The sequence below is a fragment of the Nyctereutes procyonoides genome, unplaced genomic scaffold (assembly GCF_905146905.1).
Source record: "Nyctereutes procyonoides isolate TBG_1078 unplaced genomic scaffold, NYPRO_anot_genome, whole genome shotgun sequence".
In the NCBI taxonomy this organism is placed as follows: Eukaryota; Metazoa; Chordata; class Mammalia; order Carnivora; family Canidae; genus Nyctereutes; species Nyctereutes procyonoides.
The window spans coordinates 9,289,169-9,308,172 of NW_026575139.1; the positions used below are offsets into that span (position 1 = coordinate 9,289,169).

The window sequence follows — 19,004 nt, forward strand, 5'->3', positions numbered from 1 at the left end:
ACTCTACCTCATTTTTTCCTGTGATCTGCCAACTTACTGTACTTTACAAAAAACATATAGAGATGTTGTAAAGGTTCATTATGGTAAAATATTAATAACTATGGCAACAGCACACACAGCAACATAATCGACTACCACAGAATCACACAACTTTCTTCTAGTACAACGAAATCACTGTTGCACTTAGACTCTAAAGTTGCCAGAAATTTCTTAAAGATATATTCATTATCCTTAAAGGTCAGTGAGGTATATTTATTCAGTACCTTTTTGATATAACATTCATTAGGTCACTAAGGCTTTCCCAAAATAATCTCAGTGACACTCTAGGGGCCTAAGTACCTTGGAAAAGGTGTTTGGACTCCTCTGAGAAACTACTTCCACACAGAAAAGTCTTTGTTCTTAAGGCATTAGTCAAGTGACATGTGCACATACTTGCAACATACATTAAAAAAATAATTTCTTAAAGTACTACATTTATTGGCTTTAGTTTAATAAGTTCCGTTAATAAGAAGTATATTCTGATTCTAAATGGAGCTGCCCGTTGTGAAGAAAGGCTTTTTCCCATTGCAATATGGCAGTGAAATATAGGCCAGTACAATTGTTTCACATCCTTGACTCTCTCCAAGTGAATACTTAAGACGACAAAACCAAAAAGAGAAATGAGAAGAGAGTAAAAGAAGGGACCCATGCCAAGATGGGAAGAAGATCAAAAAGGGAAATTAAAGTTACATATACTCTAGATGACCCTTGAACAACATGGAAGTTAGGGGTGCCATCCCCCTATACAGTCCAAAATCTGCATATAACTTTCAACTTCCCCAAAACATAACTACTGCTGGCCAGAAGCCTTACTGATAACCTAAATAGTCAATTAACACATATTTTGTATACATATCATATACTATAATCTTACAAATAAAGCAAGTTAGAGATAATGTTATGAATAAATTCATAAGAGAAAAATACATCTACAATACTGTCGTGTATTTACCGAAAAAATTTGCATGTAAGCCAACATGCACAGTTCAAATCCATGTTGTTCAACAGTCAACTGTACTTCCAGTGGGTCAAATGTTGGCCCTCCATAAAATTCATCTGCATCCTAATCCTGGAACCTATGAATGTTATCTTAATTTGAAAAAGAATCTTGAGACCAAGAAATCGTCCTGGATTATTCAAGTAGGCTATACACCCAATACCAAGTGTCCTTAAAAGACACACTCAGAGAAGAAGACAGGCTGAACAGGAGAAGGGAATCTGATCACAGAGCAGAGATGGGAACAATGCTGCTACTAATCAAGGAATGCCAACAACCACCAGAAGTTTGAGGAGGCAGAGAACAGATTCCCCCTTAGAGTCCTGCTGTCACCTTCATTTAGACTTTGTGATACCGATTTCAGACTTCTTGCCTCCAAACCCATGAGGGAATAAATTTCTGTTGTTTTAGGCCATCCAGGTAGTGGTGATTTCCTATGGCAGCCACAGGAAACACGCCACTAAAGAACTGGGACAGAAGAGAAATATCTGAGAAAGGAGAAGAAAAACATCTGAGAAAGTAATGTGTCATAAGACAACTCCTGGCCCAGAGCAGAGATACAGTAAGTGTCTCTTAAAAGGATGCATGAATGGATGACTCATGAAATGAACCGATGTCAGGAATATTTAATATTGCACAGAACACTGGTGAATTTTGTTCACTAACTTTGAAATTAAGCAAAAAACAATATGGTATTAGAAATCTAATAGATCTGAAGACAAAACGCTGCATTGAAGGAACATAAAAACAAACAGAAAACAAAAAGTAAATGGCACATTTAAGTCTAAAATAGCATTAATTTTTTAAATAGCATTAATTACATAAAATGTAAATAGTCTAAATACATCAATTAAAGGACAGGAATTGGCATAGTGGATTTTAAAATATGACTCAACTAAATGCAGCCTACAGGAAACTAATCGTGAATAGAATAATAGCAGCAGATTGAAAATAAAGCACAGAAACACAAATCAAAAGAAAGTAGGAATGGCTAGTTTATACAGATAAAGTAAACCTCAGAGGAAAGAAAATCACCAGAAACATTATCATATAATGATAAGAGAGACCATCTACCAGGAAGACACAGCAATCCTAAATGTGTGTACACCAGAGTTGCAAAATATGTGAAACAAAAGCCTATATAACCAAAAGGAGAAATAGACACATACACAGGTAGATGGACATTTCCATAACCCTCTCTCAACAACTGATCAAACAAGGAAACAAAATTATCATGGACACAAGAGAACTCAACAACAGCATCAGCTAACAAGATCTGATATTTTTAGAACACCCTGTCCAACAACCGATTGCACATTCAAGTGCCCAAAGGATAATAGGTCTAGAAAGACCACATCCCAAGCCACAACAAATATTTAAAACTTGAAATCAAGAAGTGCCTGGGTGGCTCAGCCAATTAAGCACCTGCCTTTGGCTCAAGTCATGATCTCAGAGTCCTGGGATCCAGCACTGTGGTGGGCTCCCTCTCAGTGGGGAGTCTGCTTCTCCCTGCCCTCTGCCCCTCCTCTTGCTCATGCTCTGTCTCTCATGCTGTCTCATATTTTACTACATATGTTGCCAAAAATTGAAATCATACATATTCTTCTCTGACTACAATGGAATCAAACCAGAAATCAATAATAGATCATTTAAAAATCTAAAATTCTTGGAAACTAACACACTTCTACATGATATATGGGCCAATGAAGGAGTCCCAGGAAAATAAAAAAAATAGATCTACCTGAATGAAAATGAAAGTACAATGTATCAAAATTTGTGGACACAGTCAAAGCAGCGCATAGAGGGAAATTTATAATGATAAATGCATAAATTAGAAAACAGGAAAAATCTACAATAATTTCTACCATGAGAACCTAGAAGAACAAAGGAATCACAATACAAACAGGAGGAAATAGTAAACAGAAAAAGTAATGACATAAATACAGAAAGCAAATTAAACAAAAACTTCATCCTTCTAAAGGATCAATAAAATCAAGGCACCTGGATGGCTCATCAGTTAGGCATCTGACTCTTGAATTTAGCTCAGGTCATGATCTCAGGGTCATGAGATCAAGCCCTATATCAGGTTCCAATACTGGGAATGGAGCCTGCTTAAGATTTTCTCTCCCCCGGGATCCCTGGGTGGCGCAGCGGTTTGGCGCCTGCCTTTGGCCCAGGGCGCGATCATGGAGACCCGGGATCAAGTCCCACGTCGGGCTCCCGGTGCATGGGGCCTGCTTCTCCCTCTGCCTATGTCTCTGCCTCTCTCTCTCTGTGTGTGACTATCATAGATAAATAAAAATAAAAATAAATTAAATTAAATTTAAAAAGATTTTCTCTCCCCCACCATTCATGCTCTCTATCAAGAAAAAAAAAGGAATAAAGGATCAATAAAATTGACTACATTCTAGTAAGACTGGCAAATTAAAAATGAGAAAAGACACAAATTATCAATATCAAGGTTGGAACAGGTATCACCACAAACCTTACAGACACCAAAAAATTAATAAGAGATTGCTACAAATAATTCAACACATAAATTTGACAACTTAGACCAAATGGACCAGTTCCTTTAAAACACACACACACACACACACACACACACACACACACACAAACCATCATAACTCACCCAATATGAAATAGATCATTTGAATAGTCCTACAACCAATAAGGACACTGAATTCTTATGTCAAAACTCCCTAAGGAAATCTCCAGGTCCAGATAATTTCACTGGAAAATTCTACTAAACACTTAAGGAAGAATTAGCACCATTCTACACAATCTTTTTCAGAAAACAGAAGAGGAGGAAACACTTCCTAAATTATTTTATGAACCTATTACTACAGAAATACCAAAACCAGGCAAAGACCAAAAAGAAAAACTACAGAGAAATATTCTTCATACACAGATGCAAAAATTCTTTTTTTAAAGATTTGTTTATTTATTGATGAGACACAGAGAGAGAGGCAGCGACATAGGCAGAGGGAGAAGCAGGCTCCCCGTAGGGAGCCCATTGCGGGATCCCGGGATCATGCCCTGAGCAAAGGCAGCTGCTTCAACTGCTGAGCCACCCAAGTGTCCCAGATGCAAAAATTCTTAACAAAATATTAGCAAGTAAAATACAACGATTTGTAAAAGGAAAAGTTACACACCATGATCAAATGGGGTTTACTCCAGGGATGGGAGGCTGGTTCATTATTCAGAATCGGTGTAATCCATCATATTAACAAGTTAAAGAAGAAAAATATCCTTGATCATATCAATCAATGCAGAAAAAAACATTTGACCAAATTGAATACAATTAACATTGAAATTACAAATACAATACTACTTGAAAAATGAAATACAAAAATTACATTTAACACAATTCATATCAAAAATCTAAACAAGAATTTTGGGAGACCCAGACAAGATTTTTCTAAAATTTATATGGAAAGGCAAAGTAACTAGAATTCTTGCAGAAACAAGTTATACAAATGGAGAACCAGATTAGTGGTTTCCAGGGTTTGTTATAAGAAGATAGGTAGGTGTAGAGTAGGAGGGATATGAATATGAGTAGGCAGTGACAGAAATCTTACTTATCTTGATTGTATCAATATTCTGGTTGTAATATTGTACTATAGTTTTTCAAGATGTTACTATAGAGAGAAATTAGCTAAACAGTATATGTGGATATCTCTATTATTTCTTACTACTATATGTGAATCTATAATTATCTCAAAAAGTTTCATTTTAAAAAATCGACAGAATTTTTTAAAAAAAGCATATTAGCATCTCCAACAGATGTAGAAATCTGACAAATTTAGCATTCATTCATGATTTAAAACTGTCATCAAACCAAAAATTCCTAGATAAAGAATGCCCTTCATAAAAGGGCTCCTATGAAAAACTTACAATTTCCTTTGTATTTCATGGTAAAAGAATGATGCTTTCTCCCTAATCAGTAACAAGAAAAAGATGTTCTTTTTTCTTCATTACCACTTCTATTCAACACTGTGTTAGAGGTTTGGTCTGAGCTAGGGCAATAAGCAATAAAAAGAAATTAAAGGCTTATGGATTGCAAAGAAAAAAGTCAAATCGGCTTTATTCACAGACAACATAATTGTCTACAGCAAAAATAAAATTTATATGGAAATGCAAAAGATCTAGAATAGCCAAAACAAATTTAAATACAAACAAGGTAATAGTAGAGCTAATACTATCTTATTTCACAACTTATTATAAAGCTACAATAAAAAAGATAGTTCGGCACCGGTACAAAGATAATCCTGTAGATCAGTAGAAAAGAACTGAGTGTCCAGGACATAGACTCAAACATAAATACATGATTGATTTTTGACAAAGGTGACAAGACAATTCAATGAGGAAATGATCATCTTTTAAACAAATGATGTTGGAACAAATGGATAGCCATATGCAAAACATAATAAACCTCTCCCCAGGCTGAAGCATATACAAAAAATTAACTCAAAGTGGATTACAGACTTGAACGTAAGAGCCAATACTATAAAATTTCCAAAGGAAGACTTAGCAGAAAATCTCAGTGACCTGGGTTTGACAAATATTTCTTAAATAGGACACAAAAACATAAATTATAAAAGAAAAAAATATAACAAAAAGAACCTCATCAAAACTAAAAACATTTGCTGGGTATTAAGGAGGGTACTTGTGATGAGCATATTTAAAAAATTATAAAATATTTGCTTTCCAAAGGCACTGCTACAAAAACAAAAAGGCAAGCTAGACTGGCATAAAATATTTGCAAGATATATACTCAACACACAACTTATATCTAGAATATATAAAGCACTCAAACTAAATAATAAGAAAATCCAATAAAAATGGACAAAAGATTTCAATACTTCAAAGAAAATATACAAATGGCAAACAAACACATGAAAAAGATGCTCAACAAAATTAACCACTAGGAAAAAAAACAAAAAACAAAATTAACCACTAGGTAAATTCAAATTTACCTACAATAAGATAACTGCTACACATCCACTAGGAATGACTGAATTTATAGACTGAACAAACCAAATGTTGGCAAGGAAGAGAAGACACTCTCACATACTACTGATGGAAATAGAAAATGGTACATATTTTTTAAAAGTCTGACAATCTCTTAAAAGCTTACAAACACACGTACCAAACAACCTAGAAATTCCACTCTTAGATATTCACTGAAAAGAAACAAAAGCCTATGTTCACAGAAACACCTGAACATTAATATTTATCATAGTTTTGTAATAGACAAAAACTGAAACAACCCAAATGTTCACTAACAGGTGGGTAGATAACCAAGTTCTGATATATTTATACAGCAGAATACTATCAGCAATAAAAAGGAATGAACTATTGATATACAACAACGTGGACGAATTTCAAAATTAGTGTGCTGAGTGAAAGAAGCCATACTACTGTATGGGTCCATTCATCTAAATTTACAGGCAATGCACAATTCACTACAGTAACAGCAGATCAGCCATTGCCTGGAGAAGAAGAAAAAAAATGAAGTTAGGATTGCCAAGATGCATAAGAAAAGTTTCAGGGGTGACTGACAGGTTTATTATCTTGATAACAGTAAGGATTTCATGGGCATATACGTATGTCAAAACTCATCAGACTGCATTTTAAATATGCAGGTTCTCTGTATTTCAATAATACCTCAATAAATCTGTATAAGATAAAAAAAAATAAATGAATACAAAAAGAAAGACTGGTTGAAGGGTATCTAGGAAGGTGGCAACAGTAGACTCCGTTTTTGAAATTTCCTGAATTTCCCATAAAAACAGAGCAACAAGGAGAGTAAAATAAAAAAACTCATGCACAACAACATAACCAAATGGTGAGATTTCCCACATAAACCCAAGATCCTGCATGTATAGACAGCAGCTATGAATCTATGATGATTTTGTACACTCCAATACCTGATGGGTTCAATGCATCCATAATACTAATAACTCAAAGAGCTACATCACAGTCTTCTATGAATTCTCAAAATATCTAGAACAAAAGCCCACACTGAAAAAAAATTCTAGGAAACAGAATCTGAACTGAACAGGATAGAAACAAAAGACAACAAAGGGAAGAAGACGAGGTCCAAATAAATGTAGAGAAATAGAACCCAGAAGCCTCAGAAAGTAAAGCATCATATTTTAAACATGAGGTAAAAATAAAGAAATAAATATATAGGAGCTCTAGAATCCTGAAATTAGATAAGCTACCCTGAACCACACTTCCTTCTAAGGTTTATAAAACTAGTTTCACATAAAAAGGAGAAACACAGAAGAATCATAATCTAACTCCATATAGAGCTACCAAAAGAAAAAGAGAATAAAGATTGGGCTAATATCCCTAAAGACAGTGAAAGACAGACATGCCCACAAAACAGCTAACTGTAACTACTACTATTTCTCCCCAAGCAAAAAAGGAAAAGAAAGAAAACGTTTTAAGATATTGAAAAAAAAAAAACACATCAATCATAATTATGAAAACTCAGAAATAAGGTGATAGAACTCAGGAAAGAAATGAAGAAAATATTTCAAAAACCACTAAACTAGAAAGAACATAAGGGTAAATGAATACAATAAATAATGCTTTAAGAAAAATGAAAGGTGAAAAGAAGGAAAATTTTAAAACAAAAAGATTTTAAAAATTTGAGAGAAAGTACAAAGCATTTAAGAGAAAGTAATATAAAAGATAAGGAAAAAAGACCAGCTCCTACTTTTAATAAGGAGACCCCAAAGAAAAAAAATCCAAAGCAAGGGAGGTATTTAAAAAAGAAAAATAAAATGAAAACTTCCTTTAAATTAAAAAGAATTTAAAAGAGCACACCATATGCCTGAGAAAATCAATCAAGCATAACCAACACTGAGAAATACTGGACTTTATAGAAAAAGAAAAATCCTTCAGCAAAATCAGCAAATTATTCAGAAACAAAATCAGAATGCCATTAGACTTTGACAGCAGTAAGATGTTAGAGAACCAAGTTAACAGTCTACTGGTAACATCACCATAAACAGGACATGAAGGAACATACAAAAAAAGTGAAGCTAAACTGTAATCACCATAATCTCTACTAAACATAAAATTTAATTTCTATAGTTAATTTATGTCCAGCCCTTCTCCCACTCAAGGAGAAAAATGTATATATTATGGGTACCGCGTTGGCTATTATTGCTTAGAAAAGGAAAGCAACTGGGTTAGCTAGTGATTCTCAATTGGGAGCGACCCCCTACCTACAGAGCACCAGGGCACATATGACAACATCTGGAGACAGTTTTGATCATCACAACTTCACAGACGCTACTGTGATCCAGTAGTTTGAATCCAGGGATGTTGCTAAACATCCTACAATGCTGTCCACAACTAAGAATACCAACAACTCAACAAAAAATGTCTAACAAACCCTGGTTTACACAAAGTAACTATTAGCTGAAACCATGTGAGATTGCCAACATCCAATAATTGTTGACCTACAACAATGACAATTTCATAGTTTCAACTTACACCCTGAGCGTAGCAGAAATATATTAAGTCCAAGATTTCAAGGAAAGGTACACAGGCTGGTAACCACCATGTGCTGGTTCTCAGCTTTACCAGGTACCAGAATCCCCCAAGAGCACCTTTAAAACGAGGCCCTACTTTGAAAGAGTCAGGTTCAGGAGATCTTGGTGAGGCCTGAGCACCTGATTTGTAACAAGTCCCCAGGTGATACTGCTGCTGCATGTCTGGAGACAATAGTAGGAGAGCCACCATGATGGAAAAAGAATTAAAAAAAAAATTTTTTAAGAGACTGCAAAATTCTTCATTTTTAGACTACATGTGGGAAACAAGCCAAGTGCACAGTAGCAGTTTGCCCAAATGAAGCAGAAGGTCCATCTGATGTTGAATGCATTTGTGCGCTACTGCTGTTAGTCATGGCAATGGGGTTCCTCTTCTCCATAACAATGTTCACAGTAATGTGGCCAAAAATAGTTTTGCAGGGGTATAGTAACATGTCATCTCAAATGCACATCAGAGAAGAGCAGGAGGAGGAATGTGGGAAGGGGCTGTGCCCAGACAAGAGAGACACGGACAAGATAGACCTGGCCAGACAGTAAAGTGAGATACTGAGCCTGCATGCCTGTGAAGTTCCTGGATGCTATGGCCCTGCTGCTATCTCCTGTTGGGTAAATAAATCAAACACGTGTGGAAGTATGTGAGTGCCACTGATTGGCATGAACCCGAAAACAATCAGCACAGATTTAAATCGACAGTATAAATTCATTTTATTGCTATTTGATAAAATATACGTAATTTTAAAATAAATGTTGATTCAGTGTCATACTTTAAAAAACAACAACAAAAAAGTAAGGTTCCTAAACTTCAAAACCTACAACTTTCAGCTTAAAGGCACAAGGAACCATCATTCTGGCTACAAAATGTGCTGTTCCTTTTTGTCTCTGTTGTGCTATTCTTTGGGACATGTTCCCTTTCAAGGATACTCACTCAGAAACAAAAAGGACACAAGCCCACTCAGCAAGCCACTCCTCTAAAACCAAGAAGAACTGGGTTAATCATCTAATATGTACACTAGTGGCTAAAAAGGAAAGAGGAAGGGAAAAAAAAAAAAAGACTAGTTAAATAAATGAATTTAGGACAGCTATCTTCTAAATTCTAAATTAATGTTACTAATTATTTTACTCCCATTGGGAGATGCACCTATTTTAAAGAGCCATTTATAGTAATATCTTAAACCAATGAAAAACAAGTCAATCCACTCAAGCATTTTCCGCTGTAATGAAGTTCCAGTCTTCCCTGTCACCTGAGCTCCTGCCATTGTCATGGGTAACTTCAGCATTCAGGTGAATGGCAAATAGCTAGCTCTTGACCCCTTCTAATCCAGTGATGTGTTGCCCAAATTTTCCATTCCCCAACGCTTAGTGCAATATCTAGCACACAGGAAAAGCTCCATAAATATTTTGTTGATTTAAACTGAATTTGTCTCTAATTCACATCAGCAACCACTGTCACAAGCTGGATCTTCCCCTTACCTGGAAATGCTCATCTCTAGAATCTCAAACCCTGTGATCTCACTTGCTGACCATAATTCTCATCTACTTCTCTATCACTAAATCCATTTTTTTTTACCCAGATCCCATTTCTAACCTGTCAATTTCTTCTTACTCTCCAGTTTCTAATACTCCTCCTATAATGCCTTACTTTCTTTCTCCGCAACCTGAATCTCCCTGGCTGTTTCCTCCAGCCACTCTTCAATCACCTCCTCCTTCAATTCTCCTCCTCCTTGACAGCAACAACAACAAAAATAGTATCTGATACACTGTATGTATTATGCTAAATGAGCACCTTGCTTGCTGTCACATTACTCAATGCTCACAATCTTATGAGGTAGACACTTTTATTAGCTCCATTTTATAGATGAAGTAAAGTAGAGCTTAGAAAGATGCCTGCACAGAGTTATCCAGACTGTATAACTCCAAAACCCAGGTACCACACTGCCTCTCTTCCAACCTGTGCACCTGGCCAATACCAAACCCATCCATCTGTGCTTTCTATCCTACTCCTGCTCCTAAGCTATAGAAAATTACTAGAGAAAACTGTATAACTATGCTATGTAATGCTTCTAAAAACATATGATTTTAAAAACAGCTGGTCCTCAATGATGCCGGAGGGAAACAGAATGATAATTCATGGGAAATCAAGAAAAGGACCAGAAATGCTTAGTGTATCATACTGCCCAAAGCACTTTCAGAAACATGATCTCGGGTCTCCAAAAATGAGGCTATCTGTGCTAGTTTATGAAACCCATGCCCTTCCCACAAAGAAGACTAGAGCCAAGTGTTAGAACACATCTGGAGACTGACAATACTGCCTTTCTCTATCCTTGCACCTTGCTTCAACCTTCAAAGAGCTCAAACTCTAATGAGGAGGACAGATGCAGACACTAAGAATTCTGACTGTATAGGGAAAAGTCCTATCTCTTTTCCTAGCAGAGCAACCATCACCTTTTATTGAATCTTAAACCATGGGGAAAGGGAGAGGGGAAGGAACAGATGTTATGCAAAAATGAGGACATATCATGATCAGTCACTACCAGAGAAATTAATCTGAAAGCTCTAGCTTGCTACTGTTAAACTATGATTTGTATATACACAGTCTGTGATCCTAATCCTAGCAGCTCTCATTTCACACTCAAAAATATAACACAGAAACTACTGATGCTGTTTGAATTTGTAACAATGAAGCAGACACCAGAGGCCTTGTTTTGAGTTCCCAACAAAAAAGTAAACTTCACATCGTTGACATTATTTCTTTATTCCAAGTAAATTATTAAACAGTTTATTTTAATGACTAGAGCAAAATAAATTAAATGATTACCTCAGAAAATAAAAACTTCCAAGAAAGACAAAACCTTCTTTTAAGACAAAGATGACTCAGGAATCTAAAGCAGAAGATACAGAGTACCAACCCACAAGAGCAGTCATCTTTCAAATGTGGCATACTTTCCTATGTTAGTACTATAAAATCAAATTCTGAATAATGTTAAATCTTCAAAGTACCAACTTTATATATAGTTAGGGAACCATTCTACCCTGCTTAGTCATTATGCTTAGAATCCTAGAGAAACGTATTATACTTTTTTTATAGTACCAAAGGAAGGGTAAAGGAAAAATTAACATTTAAGGATCTACAATGTACCAGTCAAGACCCTTCATGTAATCACATTAATGTTCACAATATGAGAGTAATACATTCTATCCATACTTTGCAATTGAAGAAACTGAGGCCCAGAAAAAAAAAAATGCAACTTACCCAAAGCTAACCAACTACTAAAGATTAGAGCCAGATAGGACTCCAACCTATGACTTCTAGCCCATACCTAACCTAGGGCCACTATACCCAGGATAACATCACATTATAAGAAGTAGCTAAACCGGTAGTCTAAAAATGTGTCTAAGTTGACAATACTGCAAGAGAAAAATTAGCACATGATTTAGTAATATTCATGTTACAATAAATTCTTTAGTTGACAATTTCCACTCTATATTATGGTGCCACGTTAATAAAATATGCAGAAGGTGCATGTTCATTGTGAAGAACAAACTCCTCTCTTGATGGAACCAAGTATCACCAGTTATACAGAGAGCATTTCCTTTTGAGTGGCTCTCCAACTTCATATATCAACTAGTGAGCTCCTTTCCCCTCAGTCTACCAACACAGGGACAAACAGCCCTCTGACTCTCCAGGTATACATCTTGGAATTACTTTCACCTTCCCTTTCTCCCTCGTGCCCCACATTAAATCTCAAAGCAGTTTACAAGATGAGCATTATTATCCTCACTTGTCCTGGTGTGGAATGAACATATTAAGGGGCAATTATTAACCATATCAAGACTATTTCATGTTAACTTTGATATATTATCTTATTATACATAGAAGAAGAATTATTAAAACTTAGTTTTAGTTATACACACACACACACACACACACAAACTTGTGTGTACATGCCAGGTCACAATTTAAATGTATTTCTTATTATAGGTCGTGGTAAAAAAAAAATTAAAAAAAAAACAGTAAAAGATCATTGTTCCACAGTGTTTTGCAAAGAGTAAAAGGAAAAATTACCAAGGTCTGCCCTACATAAATATGCTACAGCAGAAATGTTGAAAGGTATGCAAAATATAAGGTCAGGAGTAACTACACAAACTCAGAAAATTCCCGGGAACACCGTAATCTGTTTTTTTGGGTTTTTTTAATCAGTCTTTCCATTTCTCCATTAACACAGTAGTAAAAATCTCTTTAAAAATATTTTTAAAGACTATTTTGACATATTAGGACAAAGCAGGGAAAAAGGGATAGCTAAGAAGATTCCATTTACATAGCTGCCAACCCAGTAAGAGAGAAACCCAGGAGGAAAAATAGAAGAGTAAAAAAGAGATAAAAAGCAGGCCAAATCCCTGGTACCTACAGGAAGAAAAGATGATAAACTGCTACCACAGGAAGGGGAAGAGACCTGATTACTTGACCTATAGAACACAGGAGGACTGATATGTTTAATAAGTCAGGAAGTACTTAATCAGGACCTGTTGGGTGCCAGGCACTGGTTCTGGATTTTCCATCATAATCTAACGCTGCTTTATGCCTGGCCATAGACCCTGTTAGCTAGCAAAGACTAAGCGCCTACTCTATACTGGACAGTGAACTAAGCCTTGGCAGGGATATGGTGGTAACAGACACAGCCCTTGCCTGATTAGAGTTCACAGTCAGAGAAGACAAGTATTAAATGACAATCAGTTAAATCATCTCAAGTGTGCAAGGACCTATCAAGGAACAGTACAGAGCACTATTGAGAACATCACTTAATTTGGAGGCCACAGGAGGGCTTCCCTGAAGAGCGGAGACCTGAAAAATGAGCAGAAATAGATGAAAAAAGAGAGTCAAAGGAACAGTATGTTCAAAAGTTCCATGCTAAATGAGAATCATTCAATCGTTTTATAAGGATATACTGAACGCTTATGATTTGCCAGTCACTGTGCTCTGGAAATAAAAAAGAAAACAATAAAAACAAAGCATTCTGATTCTATGTGTCTGAATTAGAGTAGAAAGAGAAGAAATGGCTTCTTGCAGAAATAAAATCAATAGGACTTGATATAAAACCAATTACTGGAGGAAAAAGGAAGAGTAAAACTCATTCCCAGGTTTCCCTCCAGGATGATTTGAAAGGATGGTCAGGCTCCATGACTAGGGAAGGCACAATTAGATAAAAAGTGGTGAATTCAGTTTTGGGCATACTAAGTTTGAAAAGCCAGCAAGCCATTCTAGCAGAGACATCCTCGTGTAGACACTCAGCAGGCAGATCTGGCCCAAAGTTCATGAGCAAAACCAAAGGCTATCACCACAAATTTGGAAAGTATGTCATGGAGATAGTCATTGAAATCTAGGGGTGGATAATATGACCCAGAAAGAGTCCCAAACAACATACAGTGGCACTGCATACATTAACTTCATTAGCACTGCAAATGAAGCACCAAATCAGAAGAAATGTAACACAAACAAAGTCAATTATAAAATGTAAAAAGCTCATCGGGAACCCAAAATCAATATGCAAAATTTGCTTGAAAAGCTTCCTCTTCTCTAAAGCTAATGATAGGATAGAATGCAGTGTGTTAAAGAGGGACTGAAGCAGTGACCATCTCCATGACATGATTTCCAAATCTGTGAAAACATAATTCACCTGCTCACATTGTGACAATGAAGAAATCACCTATATATGGAAGTTGTTCAAGTCAGGGTCAGGACAATATCCCCATAAAGCAAGAATCTAATTTATATAAAACAAAATTATTGGTCCTATGGTATTTCTTATGAGTTCCTAAATAACTCTTAATTTAATTTCAGGGGCATCTGGCTAGCTCAGTGAGTGGAACATGTGACTCTTGATCTTGGGATTTTAAGTTCGTGCCCCATGTTGAGTGCAGAGATTACTTAAAATTAAAGTCTGTTTTAAGACTTTTGTTTTTTTTTTTAATTTTTTTAAGATTTTTAAGTAATTAACTAATTTCATGCATATATTTTCTTAAGAGAAATAAAGTCAATTTTCTCCCTTCTGTCCCTTAAAGAATTATTTTAGACATTCCTATTATTCCTTCCAGCAATAAATGAATTACCAGCCCTCTAATTATTTTAAAAGAAATATAGTGTTGAAGGAAATACAGTTGCTAATTATACCACATAATTCAGTGAGTAAATAGGAATACATGAGTAAATTTACTCATATATATGAATAAAAAATGACATATAGCTTACTTAAATTATTCTAATATCTTGTCCAAAAGACTAGGTTCACGTGCTATTTATGTGGGAATTATAAAAATACTAAGTAGTAAATGGACTTATAAATCACAATATGTAATGATTTTTACAAAATAATGATTTGATGAAATAACAAGTCATTCTATTTTTATAACTATTTACCTGCACAAAAGAATTTAGAGAAGCACACATTTAAACATGCAAAATATTGAACATTTTAATATTTTTAAAATACAAGTCGAAAGAATCATAGCTGACACATATACCCTGGGATTTTTTTGTTTTTTAAAGATTTTATTTATTTATGGGGAAGGGAAAGAAACAGAGGGCAAGGACAAGCAGACTCCGCTCTGAGCACCAAGCCAGACGCTTGATCTCAGCACCCTGAGATCATGACCTGAGCCATAACCAAGAATCTAATGCTTTATCGACTAAGCCATCCAGGTGCTCCTATTGTGAGCTTTTTTAAAAAACTACAGATAAGTAAATATTTTTGAAGGAATATTGAAATGGAGGTTAGCTGATAGCTGCAGTGAGCACTGAATTAAGTGTATAGTCATAGTGCAAGAAAAGGTCTTAACAGCATGACTAAGTACATCTCTCTCACTTAACAAAATAGAGATGCCAAATGATGTTCCCAAGGTCACACAGCTGGTTAGTGGCTGTGCTGTCTCTTAGCAACAAGGATTAAAAGAAAAACGCAAGTTGTATAGCTCTTGTTGCCTAAAAAAAGAAACAAAATTAGTCTTAACTAATTTTACATATGTACGTAAATATATACATATAAACATATATATTCCTATAATAAGTAAGAAACTAGAACTAAACTAATAAAATATATACTTTTTTGGAACATTAAGAAAGTTTTTCCTAAAAAAGAAAATAAGAGGTCACATCTATTTACCCACTAATATATCAAAAGAAATGACTAAAACATTGGAATTCTGACCCTTCAGCAGGTTTCTGCTAATACAATATTTAAAAACCATCTTGAATAAAGAAATGTGGGGGCTTTTTAATGCCTATATAAGAAAACTACAGAAACCTTATAAGCATTCATATTTTGTAATAGAAAGACTTAATCTGCTTAAATATCAGAGATGAGGAACAGGAAAGATTGAGGACACTCCCGGGTTTTTAACCTCTGAGCAGATGATGGTGCCATTTATCTGAGATGGACAAGCAATCCACATATGAATAAAGATGTCAAGGAAATAATAGACCTAGCAGATTTCTGGGGAAAACATATTAAAAGCAAAAGGAACAAGAGCAAAATCCAAGGTAGATGTGTACCTGTTATGTTTAATGAATAGGGTGGCTAGAGTATACACCAAGCAAAGAAGGTAATCCTAAGAAATTAAATCAGAGCTGCTATGGGCAAAGAAGAGATAGTCACAGAAATCAGGCAAAGTACATTCTCAAACTGTAATAGAACTAAATGAGAAATCAGTAACAAAAAGATACCTGGAAAATCCTCCAATATGTGGGAATTAATAAACTTCTAAATGACTCATGAGTCAAAGAAGTCTTGAAAGAAAGTTTGTTTTCTTTAAGATTTTATTTATTTATTTGAGAGAAAGAGCACAAGGAAAGGTGTGACTGGGGGTAAGGGGGCAGAGAGGAGAAGCAGACTCCTTGCTGAGCAGGGAGCTCAATGCTGGGCTCGATCCCAGGACCCTGAGATCACAACCTGAACCAAAGGCAGCCACTTAACCTACTGAACCACACAGGTGTCCCTCATTTTGCTGGGTTTTTTTTTTTTTTTTTTTTCATTTTATTTACTTAGAGAGAGCGGGGAGAGAATGTAAGAGTAGGGGGAGGGGCAGAGGGAAAGGGAGAAAGAATCTCAAATAGACTCCGGGCGGGCAGGGTGTAGAGCCTGAGATGGGGCTGGATTTCACCACCCTGAAATTATGATCTGAGCTGAAATCAAGAGTCAGAAATGAAAGCTTAACCATCCAGACACCCCTGAAAGAAAGTTTTCTTATTTCAACTAAATGACAATGAAGACATAAAAAAAAATCAAAATTTGTGGAATACAGTTAAAGCAGTGCCTAGAGGAAAATACATAGCATTAAAATGCATGTAATACAATAGAAGATTTAAGTAAAATCAATAAAGTAGGATTCCACCTTAGGAAATTAAAGAAGGGAAAACTAAATGCAAAGTAAGGAGAATGAAGGAAATGTTAAATACAGAATAAAAATCAATGAAACTTATAGAGAAAACATTACAATACAAAAATATATATATATATATATATTAACATATTACTCAGCCATTAGAAACGACAAATACCCACCATTTGCTTCGATGTGGATGGAACTGGAGGGTATTATGCTGAGTGAAATAAGTCAATCGGAGAAGGACAAACATTATATGGTCTCATTCATTTGGGGAATATAAAAAATAGTGAAAGGGAATAAAGGGGAAAGGAGAAAAAATATGTGGGAGATATCAGAAAGGGAGACAGAACATGAAAGACTCCTAACTCTGGGAAATGAACTAGGGGTGGTGGAAGGGGAGGTGGGCGGGGGGTGGAGGTGACTGGCTGGTGGGCACTGAGGGGGGCACTTGACGGGATGAGCACTGGGTATTATTCTGTATGTTGACAAATTGAACACCAATAAAAAATAAATTTATTTAAAAAAAAGAAAAATGAAATCAAATGCTGGTTCTTTTAAAAGATCAATAAAATTGATAAACATCAAATGTAAACAAGAAAAAAAGTTTAAAAAAGAAAGCACAAATTATCAATATCGATAATCAAAGAGGGGATATCAGTACAGATCCCACAAACATTAAAAAGAAAAACTAGGGCAGCCCCGGTGGCCCAGCAGTTTGGCACTGCCTTCGGCCCGGGGTGTAATCCTGGAGACCAGGGATCGAGTCCCACATTGGGCTCCCTGCATGGAGCCTGCTTCTCTCTCTGCCTGTGTCTCTGCCTCTCTCTCTGTCATGAAAAAATAAATAAAATCTTAAAAAATAAAATAAAAGGAAATACTAGCATAGCGAATTCAATGCCCATAAATTCAATAACTTAGATGGAATACAATTAAGTACTTGAAAGAAAAAAACTACCAAAACCCACTTAAGAAGAAACAGACAACCCAAATAGCCCTATATCTATTAAATAATTGAATTTTTAGTTAAACACTTTTCAAAAAAGAAAATCCCAAGCCCAGATGGTTTCATTGGTGAATTCTACCTAACATTTAAGGAAGAAATATGAGGCGCCTGGCTGATTCAGCTAATGAAGCATGGGACTCTTGATCTCAGGGTTGTGAGTTCAAGCCCCATGTTGGGAGTAGAGATTACTTTAAAAAAAAAAAATGAACATTTAAGGGAGAAATCCTACCAGTTCTACACAACCTCTTCCAGAAGATAGGAAACCACTTCCCAAATCATTTCATGAGCATTCTCCTAAAACCAAAACTAGGCATAGATATTATAAGAAAAGAAAACTGTAGGTCAATATCTCTCATTACATTAGTTGCAAAAATCCTCCAAAATATAGTAACAAATAGAGCCCTGAAATATTTAAAAAGACTTATACCAAGTAGATTTCATCCCAAGAATGCAAGGCTGGTTCATCATTTGAAAACTGATCAATGTAATTCAGCATACTAAAAAAACTAAGTTAGAAAAGCCATATATCATACCAATTAGATTCAGAAAAATATTCAACAAGATTCACCACCCATTCCTAATAAAAACTGTCAGCAAATTAGGACTACTTACATCATACTTAATGGTGAGAGATGCCTTCCCCCTAAGATCAGAAACAAGAGAGGTCCTCTCTCACCACTTCTCACCACTTGGAGGAACCTGGCAGACACTACTTTAACCAAGTAATCAAGATTATCATCACCAGTGATAAATTGTAGTGATAGCATGTATCCCCTAAAATGATGGGATGAGAAAGGTATTTCACCTCCATGGTAGTCTTCCCAAAAGCCCATAAACCCCAATATAATAATGTGAAAAACATTAGACAAATACAACTTGAGAGACATTCTACCAAATACTCTTTAAACTATCAAGATATTGAAAAGCAAGGGAAGACTAGAAAAGCATCACAGCCAAGAGGAGACTAAGGAGATATGGCAACTACATGCAATGTGGTATCCTGGAGGAAAAGAACATT

At 35.6% G+C, this 19,004-nt stretch overlaps 1 protein-coding gene across 5 annotated transcripts in view; it reads right to left on the bottom strand.

Annotated features, from left to right (window-relative positions):
* Nucleotides 1–19,004, bottom strand: part of PPP4R4 (protein phosphatase 4 regulatory subunit 4) — a 105,287-nt gene that overhangs the window by 72,565 nt on the left and 13,718 nt on the right. The window lies entirely within an intron of this gene.